This window comes from Hevea brasiliensis, chromosome 13 (genome assembly GCF_030052815.1).
Source record: "Hevea brasiliensis isolate MT/VB/25A 57/8 chromosome 13, ASM3005281v1, whole genome shotgun sequence".
NCBI classification, from domain to species: domain Eukaryota; kingdom Viridiplantae; phylum Streptophyta; class Magnoliopsida; order Malpighiales; family Euphorbiaceae; genus Hevea; species Hevea brasiliensis.
In genome coordinates, this window is record NC_079505.1 from 86,874,497 (window position 1) to 86,889,302 (window position 14,806).

Here is a 14,806-nt window from a genome sequence, read left to right on the forward strand (position 1 = left end):
TGGTTAGAGCTTGACCGTTATAGTAAATAATAATAATAATAATAATAATAATAATAATAATAATAAGAGAGGATAAAAATTTATTTTTAATTAATTATATTTACTTGTTAATATATCTTGTTAAACGTGGGGTGTCTATATATATATATATATATATATATATATATATATATATATATATATATATATATATATATATACACACACGATAATCTTATAATTTTTGAATATAAAATACAATTAAACTTTATTAAATCAAAAGTTATTAAAAATATGATTTTATTAAATTACCATAAATTTATCTCTTTTGTCAGTATACATTTAATAATAATAATAATAATAATAATAATAATAATACAATGCATTATTGGAGTCGAACTGGTAAAAATAATTTAATATTAAAACTCAATTTAATATTTAACTTTATATGAAATTCATAATATTTGAGCTTGACTTATTTCAATCATCTTAAAATTTTTAATTAATTTTAAATATTTTCAGTTTTAAAATTTATATAAACTTGAGTCACTAAAAATCTTTTTAAATATTGAGAAATTAGAATAAAATATATTGGGAAAGAGTAAAATTGTTTTATCGGATAATTGCTCTTTGAATAAGCAGATTACCGCCGATTGTATTGTATAGGTAGTGAGACTGAACATGTGTCAATCAGATGGGAGACTGCTTATCCTATCCTTTAACAATTAACAGTGTGGGGTATTTAGCAAAAACATTCTATGCCAACATTTTCAACACGATAAGAATCGCCCAATTGAACATTGCCATGTCACTTCACCTTCCCATGTAGTGGCAACACTGTCCATGCTTTTATGCAAACTTGCTAGTTTTTTTTCTTTTTCTTCAACGTCAATATTTTTATATAATTTTTTTTACAAAATATATTATTATTATAATATATTTATTATTGTTATAATAATATAATAAATTTTTTATAATATGTACATTTTATGTATATTTATTATTTTTAAATTAAATTAATAAAATAAAAATATAATAATAAAAATAAAAAAATTATAGAGGTAAAATTTATTATGAAAAAATTATTATTATTTTTATAATTATAAGTGTTTTATAAACATATAAATTTAATTATTTATTATTTTATTAGTTCACATATTTTTATATTAAATATCTTCAATAATGACATGAGTTTATTAATACTAATTAGTTTTTAGTATTATATAATTTTTTATAAATTATACATAATTAGCATAAAAAATATAAATTTTTACCAATACTACTTAAGAATTTGTATATATAATAGTAAAATAAACTCAATTTAGTATAGTTTTATATAGTATTAAATTTTTAATTATTTTGGATTCGATTTTTTAATTTTATTAGATAAAATTAACTATGGATACTCGTATTAATAAGTATCAATATTATTGATTTTTATTTAAAATATAAGATTTTACATAATTTTATATTTTTTTATGATATAGAGAAAAATTTTAAAAATAAGATTGATAAATATATTAACACAAATAAATTATTTATAAATAATTGTCAGGACCCAACCTATGGGCCGGACCGGCACTAGGACTTGGGCCAGCCTAAAGCCCCCGAGGCTCGTAGTAAGCCTAACTATTCCTCAACCCAACTCTAAGGCCCATTTGGGCCCAATTTCAAGAATTCAACCGGATAGAGTCCAACCATAAAATTGACCATTTAACGGGGAGTTTTTGACTCACCCGACCTGTAAACACAATATATAATCATATGGGGAGCTCAGCTCACCCTCCATCTAATCATGATGCCATAAAAATAAATGGAAGCTCGGCTCTTTCATCCAGTCTAACATACATGCTTTTAATAAGTTTACAGGTCCAACATGACAATTATATTACAGACCCAAATCAAATAAATATTTCTAACACATGCGAAATTCTAGGAGTAAATAAAAATTATATAATATCATAACATAAATAGGCAACCTACGAGGGATGGGAACAGGTTAAAACTCAAAAATAAACCTCTTGTATCCTAAAAAAATAGGTGAACAGGAGTGAGCGTTCGACTCAGAGAGTAAAATATCAATTTTAACTATAATCTCTATAGCTATCTAAAGCTAATGCACCCTGTGGAGTGAAATGCAACATCGTTAATATTTTCATATCATAACAGCAAAAAAGCAATTTGGAGCACTCACACACCAGATAACATCAAACAATACATATACGGGAGCTGATCCCCTATACAGCCCTCTTAATCCAACCTCCGCCAGCGAAGATCTCAAGCCGGACTTTCGCTTAATAAACAAAATATGGGGTCCCAGCGAAGATCTCAAGCCGTGTCTATCCCGAAGGACCGGATCCCAATGAAGATCTCAAGCCATGTCTACCCGTCCTGTCCATATCCAATACCATACCACACACACGTCAACGCACGCACACTGCTCCAAATTACCACAAACAATACCCATGGCAATCCATCAATTAAGGATGCAATATAAAATGTACCTAGTATTTAACTACATAGATATATACATATAAGTGATGCATTAGCATGCTTGAACATATAATAATATCGAAATTACAATTAAAATTAATATTTTACTCACAGACTCAACCAAAGTCATTGTGGCGGCTGGGCGGAGGAGAAAGGCTGTCCCGGCTCACCTGACAATTTTATTATAATTATTTAATATATTTTACTCAATATAAACTGAGAAAAGACCAAAGATGTCCTAAGTCGTGCCAAAAATCCGGCAGAGTTTCCCTTATATCTAGGACTTACCCAATCTGCAAAATGGCTTAAAACACACTTCTATATCCATAAACCATACACCCACAACTCAATCACATCATACAGCCCCTTCTGGGTCCATCCAAACAGTCATCAATCACAATATGTAAAATTACAGTTTAATCCTTATAATTGACCCTTTTTGCAAGAACTACCCAAATAAGCTCTAAAAATTCTAAAACTTTGCCCTGCGGTCCTTAGCAATATTACTAAGCTAATGCAAAAAGAATCATAATTTTTTGATTTACCACGAATATTTTATGGATTTTTAATCAATTTCAAGCATTAGACAATTAAGAAAAAGTAAGGTTTGGGTTTACCTATGCAGATTCCGACCTTTGGAACGCACTCGGGATGTCTGACAACGGTAGGGTAGCCAAAATCTCGACCCAATTTCCTAGATTTTTTCGGTAGCCTATATGTCTAGCCCGAAATTTATAGACCTGGACAACCGTTGAATTTCCGTAAATTGAAGGTATCTACACAAAGCCCACAACACGGGGGTTAGTACATAATTTTTAAGGAATTTTCTAAGCTCATTTAGTGCTCGAAAAAATACTACGAAGTTTTGTGGGACCCACCGAAAAACGATGTTAGAAAATTTTAAAATTTATATTGCCGTGAAGCTCTCGACGAGTGGAGAGCTCCGGTACTCTTAGTTTTCTCGTGGGGTTCACGGTTTGCGAGAAATCTAGCCCAAAAATCGAAATGGGCTAAAACTTCCTGGATAAAAATTGAGCTAACCGCTCGATGGATTTTGGTGTTCTTGGTGTCTATAGAAAGCTCTTAAGGTGTAGATGTGTTTTGGCATAAGACCCGGCCCAAACGGTGGCTGGATCGGCTGGATTTTGGCAGGGAAGGTGAAGCATCGCACGTGCAGAGGGGAACTTCGCTCGTCATTTTTTGCAGCCTGGAGCGTCGGCCGGCAGTGGGGAGGTGCTGGGGCTACGCGCCGGCGAGTGGGGAGGGCTGGGGTGGCGGCGGTGCGGCCAGGAAAGGTGAGAGAAGAGAGAAAACGGGAGAGGGAGGAAACGTCGGGCGCACGCGAGAGGAGGAAGAAGAAAAAGAAAAGGCTGGTCCAATTCGGCTGGTCCGATTCAAGATACAAAATTTTGAATTTTTACTCTGTCTTAGGACTGAAAACGAGGCCCAAAAATTTTGAAAAAATTTTAGAAAACTTAGAAAAATTTGTAAAATCCAAATATATTTTTAGTTTTACCACGTGATCTTTAAATAAAATTTTAAAAATCATCAAAGTTTTATTTTTTTGGAAAATCGAACCCAATTTCTAAAATCTGAAAAATTTTAAATAATTTCCTAAAATTTAAATAAAATAAAATATTAATATTTACCCACCAAATAATAAATTTAAAAATTATGAGTGTTACATTCTTCCCCCCTTATAAAAAATTCGTCCTCGATGACAAGGCAGAATAAAGTATAGAATTACACATTAAATAGATAAGGGTACTTGCTACGCATGTCCCGCTCTGACTCCCAGGTGCACTCTTCCACTGACTGGCTCCTCCACAAAACTTTAATCATAGGGATCTGTTTTGATCTTAGCTGCCTCACTTGGTAGTCCACTATGGCTACAGGTTGCTCCTCAAACGTCAAGTCTTCCTTCAGCTCTACTATATCCAGCTGTAGCACATGACAAGGATCAGGTATGTATTTCCTGAGCATGGAAATGTGGAATACAGGATGAACATGAGAAAGGTTGGGTGATAACTCCAATTGATAGGCAACCTCTCCAACTCTATCAGTAACCTCAAAAGGTCCAATATATCGAGGTGCCAACTTGCCCTTCCTTTCAAATCTCATGACTCCCTTCATCGGAGAAACCTTCAGGAATACGTGATCGCCTACTACAAACTCTACATCCTTTCGTCTAGGATTTGCATAACTCTTCTGCCTACTGTAAGCTGTTTTCAATTGTTCTATGATTAAAGGAACTATCTCTGAAGTGTACTGTACTAGGTCTATATCATGCACCTTTGCTTCTCCCATTTTCGTCCAACACAAAAGAGACTTACACTTTCTGCCATATAGCGCCTCATAGGGTGCCATCCCTATGCTAGAATAATAACTATTGTTATAGGCAAACTCCACCAAGGGTAGCTGATCATCCCATTGACCTCCAAAATCCAAAATACACATGCGAAGCATGTTTTCTAGTGTTTGGATTGTCCTTTCTGACTGTCTGTCTGTCTGAGGGTGGAAAGCGGTACTAAAGTTCAACTATGTGCCAAGGGCCTCCTGCAACTTCCTCCAAAATCGAGAAGTAAACTGGGGCCTTCTGTCAGATATTATGGAAGCCGAAACTCCATGCAATCTGACTATTTCTCGAATATAGAGCCAAGCGTACTGTGCAACAGAATATGTGATTTTCACAGGTAAGAAATGAGATGATTTAGTTAGACAGTCTACAATTACCCATATCGAATCATATCCCCGCATGGTACGAGGCAACCCAGTCACAAAATCCATAGTAATCATTTCCCATTTCCATTTTGGGATAGGGAGCTTTTGCAGTTTCCCTGACAACCTCTGATGTTCAAATTTCACCTTCTGACAAGTCAAGCACTTGGACACAAAGTCTGCTATGTCTCTCTTCATGTCATTCCACCAATAGCTATCTTTCACATCATGGTACATTTTGGTAGAGCCTAGGTGGACATTATACAGTGTATAGTGTGCCTCTTGCATGATTTCATTTCTGAGATTGTCCATGTCGGGCACACATATCCTGGAACCTTGCATAAGGGCGCTATCATTGGCAAATCCAAACTCTCCACCTTCACCCTGCTGTACTCTTTCTATGATCTTCATCAATTGTTGGTCTCTGTGCTGGGAAACTCTGACTCTATCTCGCAGATCTGGTCTCACTGAAAAATGGGCCAACAATACCCCCTCATCTGAAAGATCTAAGATCAGACCTTGATCCATCAACTCATGTATTTCCTAAATCAACGGTCTCTTCTCCGCTGATATGTGCGCTAAGCTGCCAGAAGATTTTTTGCTTAAAGCATCTGCTACTACATTGGCCTTCCCAAGGTGGTACTGGATGGTACAATCATAGTCCTTCAGAAGCTCCATCCATCTCTTCTGTCTCAAATTTAAATCCTTCTGTTGGAAGATGTACTTCAAACTATTATGGTCAGTGTATATCTCGCACACTTCACCATACAAGTAGTGTCTCCAGATCTTTAATGCAAAGACTACACCTGCCATTTCCAAATCATGGGTGGGGTAGTTTTGCTCATGCCTCTTTAGCTGCCTTGAAGCATAAGCCACTACTTTTCCATTCTGCATTAAAACACACCCTAAGCCAACTCTGGAGGCATCACAGTACACGGTATACCCTTCACCACTCATCGGTAATGTCAACACAGGAGCGGCAGTTAGACACTCCTTAAGCTTCTGGAAACTCTCCTCATAATCATCTGTCCAAATGAATGGAACATTCTTCCGAGTTAACTTAGTTAGGAGAGCTGCTATCTTGGAAAAATCCTGCACAAAACGCCTATAGTAGCTAGCTAGGCCCAGAAAACTTCACACCTCAGTGGTTATTGTAGGTCTAAGCCAATCAGTTACAGCCTCAATTTTCTTAGGATTTACTTGAATGCCTTCACTAGAAACCACGTGTCCCAAGAATGAGATGCTTTTTAGCCAAAATTCACATTTTGAAAATTTGGCATGTAGCTGGTGCTTCCTCAAAGGCTGCAACACCATCTTCAAGTGCCACATGTGTTCTTCCTCGGTCCGAGAGTATACCAAAATGTCATCTATGAATATGATGACAAAACGGTCCAGGAATGGCCTGAACACCCTGTTCATCAAGTCCATGAATGCTGTTGGTGCATTAGTGAGTCCAAAAGACATCACCAAGAACTCATAATGACCATATCTTGTCCTAAATGCTGTTTTGGACACATCCCTACCTAATTCTCAACTGATGGTAGCTGATCATAGGTCTATATTGGAAAAGAATCTAGCCCCTTGGAGCTTATCAAACAGATCATCGATCAGAGGAAGTGGATACTTGTTCTTCACAGTCACCTTGTTCAGCTGTCTATAATCAATACACAACCTCAAGGACCCATCTTTCTTTCTCACAAATAGAATAGGAGCGCCCCAGGGTGAAGTGCTCGAACATATGAAACCCTTGTCCAAAAGCTCCTGTAGTTGCTCCTTTAGCTCTTTCAATTTTGCTGGTGCCATCCTGTAAGGCGGTATTGATATGGGGTTTGTACCCGATACAACGTCAATGCAAAATTCTATTTCCTTTCCTGGTGGCAACCTTAGAAGCTCCTTAGGGAAGACATCCATGAATTCTCTGACAATAGGAACATTTTCCATGTTGACACCTTCTACAGATGTATCTCTCACCAATGCCAAATACCCTTGACATCCACGCCTCAATATTTTTCTAGCACTAATTGCTAACACTAAATTATATGGAGGCAAGCTCCTGTCACCATCAAAACTAAACTCTTCTACACCATGTATGTGGAAATACACATTTTTCTTTCTGCAGTCTAAAGTGGCATAATGTGTTGCCAACCAATCTATGCCCAAAATTACATTAAAATCCATTACTGCTAGAGGAACCAAGTCTGCTGGGAGGATCTTTCCATCCACTACTACTGGGCTACCTGGAAAAACCATTTCTACATCTATGTTGTCACTAAGCGGGGTAGCTACAGACAAAGGGCATTCTAAAGTTGTAGGGTTCCTACCCAATCTCATGGCAAACATTAAGGAGATAATTGAGTGCGTAGCACCTGGATCTATCAAAACACGAGCCTCATAGGAACAGACTAGAAGAATACCTGCCACAACTGCATTGGAAGCCTGAGCATCCTGGTGGGTCAGGGTGAAAACCCGAGCTTGACCCTTACCCTGCGTTGCAGAATCCTAATACTGACTCCTACCTCCTGATCCACCTCCAAATCCACGTCCTCCTTGTCCTCGGCCCTGTTGGCCACTGAACTGACTGCCTGCCATGCTGGAAGCACCAGGATATAACTGACGAGGAACATTTGCAATAGAACCCTGTGACCCCATCTGTGGCTCGCTAAACACTGGACATTCTTTAGCAAAGTGACCTTGTTGGCCACACCTGAAACATACTCCTGAACCCATCATACAAGGTCCTAAATGTCCTCTTCCACACTGTGCGCAAGGTGCAAAGGAGGATCCTGAACCAGATCCAGAACTGCTGTATCCCAAATTGTGACATTGCTGGATTCGTACCCTGGTCTGAATCCTCGAGACTTGTGTCTAAAACCACTCTTCTTATTCCTATTTCTTCCTCTGTAATGACTTTGGCCTCCGCTATCCGTAGTACCCATGTGGGGAACACCTGAAGAACCCTCTGCTTTATTTTTCTTTGCCCTTCCGCTGTCATCTTCTGTATAGCTAATCTTAATCTGTCGGGCTCGATCAACTACCATATCAAAAGACTGATCAGACATCATGGCCAGGTTTGCATACCTCCTGTCCAGCCCCTTTAGGAACCTTTTTACCTTCATACTTTCTGTAGCCACTGCTGTAGGGGCATATCTGCTCAGTTCCAGAAATTATGTAGCATATTCATCTACAGATCTGCCATCCTACCTTAAGGTGTGACACCCCTTACCCATCTACAGTGTAGCCGAGCAAGTTATGCTACTCAGTGTGTCGGAACACTAATTCATATTTCAATTTCAATTAATCTCTTTTAATTCATTTATTTATAATTTTTGATAAATCTAAATTTTTCCGCAAATTTTATAGAAAATCCGGCAGAGTGCCGGCTATTAAATTGGAAAAACAGTTCTTCTGAACCTGTTAAAAACACTCCCAATAATATCATCACCTTATTCTCAATCAACCTCCAATATATTCTCAACAATTTCTCAATTCACTTCAATATCTCAAAATTCAATTAAATTCAAACTACAGTCAACTCAATAAAAAAAAAAATGCTCAATTTATTACTGAACATGTTTCATAGATATTTACATCAAAGCATAATTACATGAATTTATAATATACATTACAGAAGGTTATAAAATACAAAATATCAAAATATCAAAATGGCCTAATGTCCTACCAAATGCACTGCAATGTGAGGTGACTCTGAACTCTGAGTGCAGATATGAAGGCTCACCCTATGTGAGGTCTGCTGGACTCCCCAGCTATGTCTCCAGTACCTGCGCATGGCAAAAGCGATGCGCTAAGCAATTCTGCTTAGTAGTGACAATATAAAATAAAATAAAATAAAATAAGACATGTGTGCAAAATATATATTTACATTTTTGGGTGGACTAAATTTCAAATATTTATTGCAATATTATTCGATTAAAGTTTGGTAAAATTTATTAATACTGCCCGAGTAACCTACACTAGTTGACTGGACTGGATAAACGAGTAAACTGGTACTGGGTACTAAGTACCTCTGACCATCACACCATCGGTCACATTGTGTCTCCCAGTGTGCAACAGAATAGCTAATAAGCTGTGATAATTATCGGGGATTAAACCCGAGTATAATAACTCAATATCATAGCCAAAGGCTATTATGTCACAGAATGGCATGGGAAGCCATGAAATACAGAATGGCATAAAGCCATATGCAGTACTGCTAACAGAACCCTATTGGTATGCCAACCTATCCAAACCAATCACATTAGGCCTACTAGGGCATTTAACACTTTTAGTTTGTGTAATTCTTTGAAATTAAAATTTTTATGACCACTATTCATTTCATTAGTCAACCAAAATGTTGACTTTTGCATTGATAATAGGTAAATTAGTTTAAATATCATCAACATACCACATTTTGCATTTTAAACTTGTTGGTATTGGTTGCCAATACCATTTCTAAGCTTAATGTGAATTGGACAGAATTTTCAGTTTTTAAGGCTTAGGTTTACTATTCCATAGTCACTTTTGCAGTGGGAATTTGGAAAAATGCTCAACATGAAAGTTGTTCCTCATTTTGTCTAGTTGAATTTCTTTTTCTGAATCACTCCATTTGGAGTTGTGTAGCTCAAGTTATAGCCTAAAAACCATAACTGGCCGGATTGGGTAGATTCCAAAAATCTGGGCAAAACTGGTTCTGCCAGATTTGGTAACCTAAGTTTGGTTGGCAATTTGACTAAGTTATGGTCATAATTTGGGTTAAGTTTCTTCATGAAAGTTGTTGGTCTATATGTCACCTTGTTTCTGGTAAAATTTCAGGTCAATTGGACCTTACTACATTGAGTTATGGCCAAATGACCAAATACTGTTCATTTGGTCATTTTGCCCAGGCAGATTGCAGGTCACCCGGATTAGGGCAAACTTTTGGCCAAGTTGGTTTGTTTTCTGGGCATGGTTTCTCCATCAAAGTTGTATCATTATGTGTCTAGTTTCATGTCCAATTGGCCAAACACCAATTAAACCTCTATAATTCAAGTTATGGCTGTCCAAACAGGCTGGACTCACAGCCACACCTGCAGGTCACATAAGGCAGCCACTCCAACCTCAAATCCCACAACCCAATTCACTTCATTTTTGGTTCAAATCAAACCAAATGGTCACTAATTGACCATTAAAGCCTACTTCCATCATCACAAGATTAAAGTCTCATTCTTCAACCCAAACCCTGACTCAACAATTCAAAACCATGCATTATCATTGCATTTATCAATTCACTTATAAGTTACACTTTAAGGGCAGCCATACTTGCATGTTAGCTCCCCAAAAATCACCACCCTATTACCCTAACCATGGCTGCCAAAATTTAGGGTTAGCATACCAATGGTCTTTCATCAAATTTCTTTGTCATTTGCTCACATATATAGTTCTTAAACATGAAACTAAAGTGAAATTCAAGGTTTAGGTCACTAACCTCTTATGGAGTGAACTTCCCACTTGCTCAAAGTCTTAGTTTCCTTTTCTTTTTGCTCCCACAAGCTTCACTAGGATGTAAGGACAAATTTTTATGTTGCTAGGTTAGGATTTTGTTGGGTAAAACTTAGAGAAATCAAGCTTTGAAAGCTTGCTCAAGGTTGGCAATTGTAACACCCCAATGTTTTAAATTTTATTATTTATGAGTATTTTTGGTATTTTAATTTTATTTAAATTTTAGAAATTTTTTTGAGATTTTTCGGATTTTAAAAATCGGGTTCGATTTTCCGAAAATATAAACTTTGATGATTTTTAAAAATTAATTTAAAGACCACGTGGCAAAACTAAAAATATATTTGGAGTCTACGTATTTTTCTGAGTTTTATGGAATTTTTTTGGAATTTTTGGACCTCGTTTTCGGTCCCGAGGCAGAGTAAAAATTCAAAATTTTGTATCCTGAATCGAACCGGCCGAATCGAACCGGACCGGATCGGACCGGTCGAATCGGACCGGCCTTTTCCTTCTTCCCTTTTTCTTTCCCCGCGCGCGTCGTCCCTCTCCCTTCTCTCTCTCGTTTCTCTCTCCTCTCCACCCCCAGCCGGCCACCAAACAATGGCCACTGGCCGCCTAAACCAAGAAGAAAACGCGCGCGAACGCCGCTACGCAGCTTCCTCGGCCAAATCCGGCCGATCCGGCCACCAATTGGACCGGGTCTTGTGTCCAAAATCATCTACTCGGCGAGAGCTTTCCATAGACACCAAGAACGCCGAAATCCATCGAGCGGATTGTCCGATTTTTGCTCGGGAAGATTTTAGCCCATTTCGACTTTTGGGCTAGATTTCTCAAAAACCGTGAATCCCACGAGAAAACCGAGGCCACCAGCACGCTCCATTCGTCGAGAGCTTCGCAACGACATAAATTTCAAATTTTTCCGACACCGTTTTTCGGTGGGTCCCACGGAATTTCGCAGTGTTTTTCCGAGCATTTAATGAGCTTAGAAAATTCTGAAAAATTTATGTACTAACCCCCGTGTTATGGGCTTCGTGTAGGTATCCTCGATTCGCGGAAATTCGGCGATTGACGGTTCGCAAATTTCGCCGCATGCACTGCACGGAAAAGTCCCCGAATTGGATCGAGGTTTTGGCTAGCCCCCCATTGTCAGACGTCCCGAGCGCGTTCCCGAAGTCGGAATCGGCAAAGGTAAACCCGAACCTTGCTTTTTCGTAATTTTCTAGTGCTTAAATAGGATTAAAAATCCATAAAATATTCGTGGTAGCTTAGAAAATTACGATTCTTTTTGCAATAGCTTAGTAATATTGCTAAGGACCGCGGGGCAAAGTTTTATAATTTTTAGAGCTTGTTTGGGCAGTTTTTGCAAAAATGATCAATAATAAGGACTAAATTGAAATTTTACATATTGTGATGGATGACTGATTTGATGGGCCCAGGAGGGGCTGTGTGATATGATTGAACTGTTGATATATGGATTGTGAATATAGAAGTGCGTTTTTAGCCCTTTTGCAGGTTGGGTAGGTCCTAGGTATAGGGGACTCACTGGATTTTCTGCACGACTTAGGACGTAATTGGTCTTTTCTTTGTTTGTATTGAGTCGATTGTATTAAACAAATGTAATATGATTGTCAGTGAGTCAGACAGACCTTCTTCCTCCGCCCACCAGTGATTGTCGTTAAGTCCGTGAGTAGAATATTAATTTTAATTGTAATTTCGATATTATTATATGTTCAGCATGCCCATGCATCACTTATATGCATATATTTATGTAGTTAAACTCTAGGCACGATTTTTGATGCATTGATAAATGTTAAAGTGCCATGTATGTTGTTGTGGTAATTTGGAGCGATGCGTGCGTTGGCGTGCGTGTGATGTGGTGTGGACTATGGATAGGACGGGTAGACATGGCTTGAGTTCTTCATTGGGACCCTTTCTGGGTAGACACGCTTGAGTTCTTCAGGGACCCCGATTTGGTATTTAAGTGGAAGTCCGAAATGAGTTCTTCACTAGCACTGTGTTGGATTTAAGAGAGTCAGATAGGGATCGGCTCCATATATTATGATTGATGTTACAGGGTGCGTGAGTGCTCCAAATTACCTTTTTGATGTTATGATATGAAAATGATGTGGATGTTGCATTTCACTCTACATGGTGCATTAGATTTAGATAGTTATAGAGATTATGGTTAAAATTGATATTTTACTCTCTGAGTCGAACGCTCACTCCTGTTCAATATTTTTCCAGGCCACAGGAGGATATTTTTGAGGTTAACCTGCTCCCTTTCCTCGCAGGTTGTTTATCAATGTTTGTGTAATTTTATTAACTCCTAGAATTTCCGCATGTGTTAGAAGTATTTATTTGATTATGGTCTGTAATATTATTATCATGTTGGACCTGTAAACTTAATATTCTATGCCTGTTTGATGGATTGGATGAGGGAGCTGAGCTCCCGTTTATTATTATGTTGATGAGTATGTGGAGGGTGAGCTGAGCTCCCCAATTGACTATATATTGTGTTTACAGGTCGGGTGAGTCAAAAACTCCCCGTTGGAAAGTCCATTTTATGGCCGGACTCTGTCCGTTTGTTTTCTTGATATTGGGCCCAAATGGGCCTTAGAGTTGGGTTAATGAACAGTTAGGCTTACTACGGGCCTCGGGGGCTTTAAGCTGGCCCAGGTCCTAGTGCCGGTCCGGCCCATAGGTTGGGTCGTGACAGCAATGGTGGGTGGGGTGACGCCAAGAAGAAGAAAGGAGAAGGTGTTCTGATTTTTTTTTTTATTTTCTGCCCATTTAGCCTCTTTTAAATAAGATTATGCCATGCGTCAAGTTTTGATTAGTTGGGAGAATTTTAATGACATCATTATGATGTCATAATGCCATTTTCTTTCATTTTCTCTCCATTTATTGTCTATTTAATTTCAATTAAATTTTTAACAACATTTATTCATATTTTATATTATATAAATTATTTATTTAACTGGACAAGTTGGTCAAAAATCATCTCTGAAGACGAAATGACCAAAATACCCTCCGTTTGGCTTAACGGGCCAAAATTGTCTGTACCGATTGAAAAATTTTTCTAAGTATTTTCTTGGCATTCTAATGCCATAAGAACCTCAATAACCCTTCTCTGGAGTCCCAAAAATTATTTTATAATTTTTCCCCTGAGTTTAGGGCTCCTAGTTGCGAGAACCGCAACTTCTCACTAGGTTATCCATCGCTAGGGCACCGGCTCATTTAACTTGGTTGTATTTTATTTCTAAAATTTTTTCTAAATTTTTCTTATTAATATTTGAGTTAATTATAGTTCCTCACTTTAGTTTAAATATTTTTCCAGACATTCTAGCTGCTCGGACCGACACCGATCATCGGAACAGTAGAATATACGAAATTGCCACAGGGAGGGTGTTACATAAGGCCTCAAAGGCCCACTGTTTTTGATCTCTGAAGCTTTCTGGCACAAACCTGTTGATAAACAGTTCCACAAACTGGGTCCAAGACAAACCTTCCATCCGAGGTAATATGTAGTCATTCATTTATTGTCTAGGCATAGGCCCTATGGCATGCTGCACATACACTATAAGTCTCCTATCAGTCAACTGCAACTCCGTCCCTGCCTGTCTGCAGGAATCCAAAAACCGATAAGCATCATCTGACACATCATAAGTATCCAGCACCAACTTCTTGAAATTAATTATTTGTTTGTAAGATTCCCCTCTTGGTGGAGTAGACTGCTACCATTGGGGAGGGTGGACCATATACTATGCCATCATATCGATGGTTCTCTGCAAACCAGCTAGAGTAGCTGCTATTAGATCCATGGGACCCGGGCCCATAAAAGACTGTTCTTGAACTGGTGGTGGCTGCTCCTCTACTTGAGCAGCTCTAGGCCTCCTATCTCGTCTCCTCGGGGCAGGCGCCTCATCCTGTGCCGACACCTAGTCAGGCACATCTGGTTCTGGTGTAGTGGCAGCTCTCCTGCTTCTATGCATTTTCCTGAAATTCAGCAGCATTAGCCCACAAAATTTCAAAATTGCATGTTACACAGCTCTATAGACTCATATTTACAAACAATTATATAAAGCAGAAACTAGAAGCAAAGATGACAATGCAAGATGAATATGGACCCTATTTTCCGCATGTG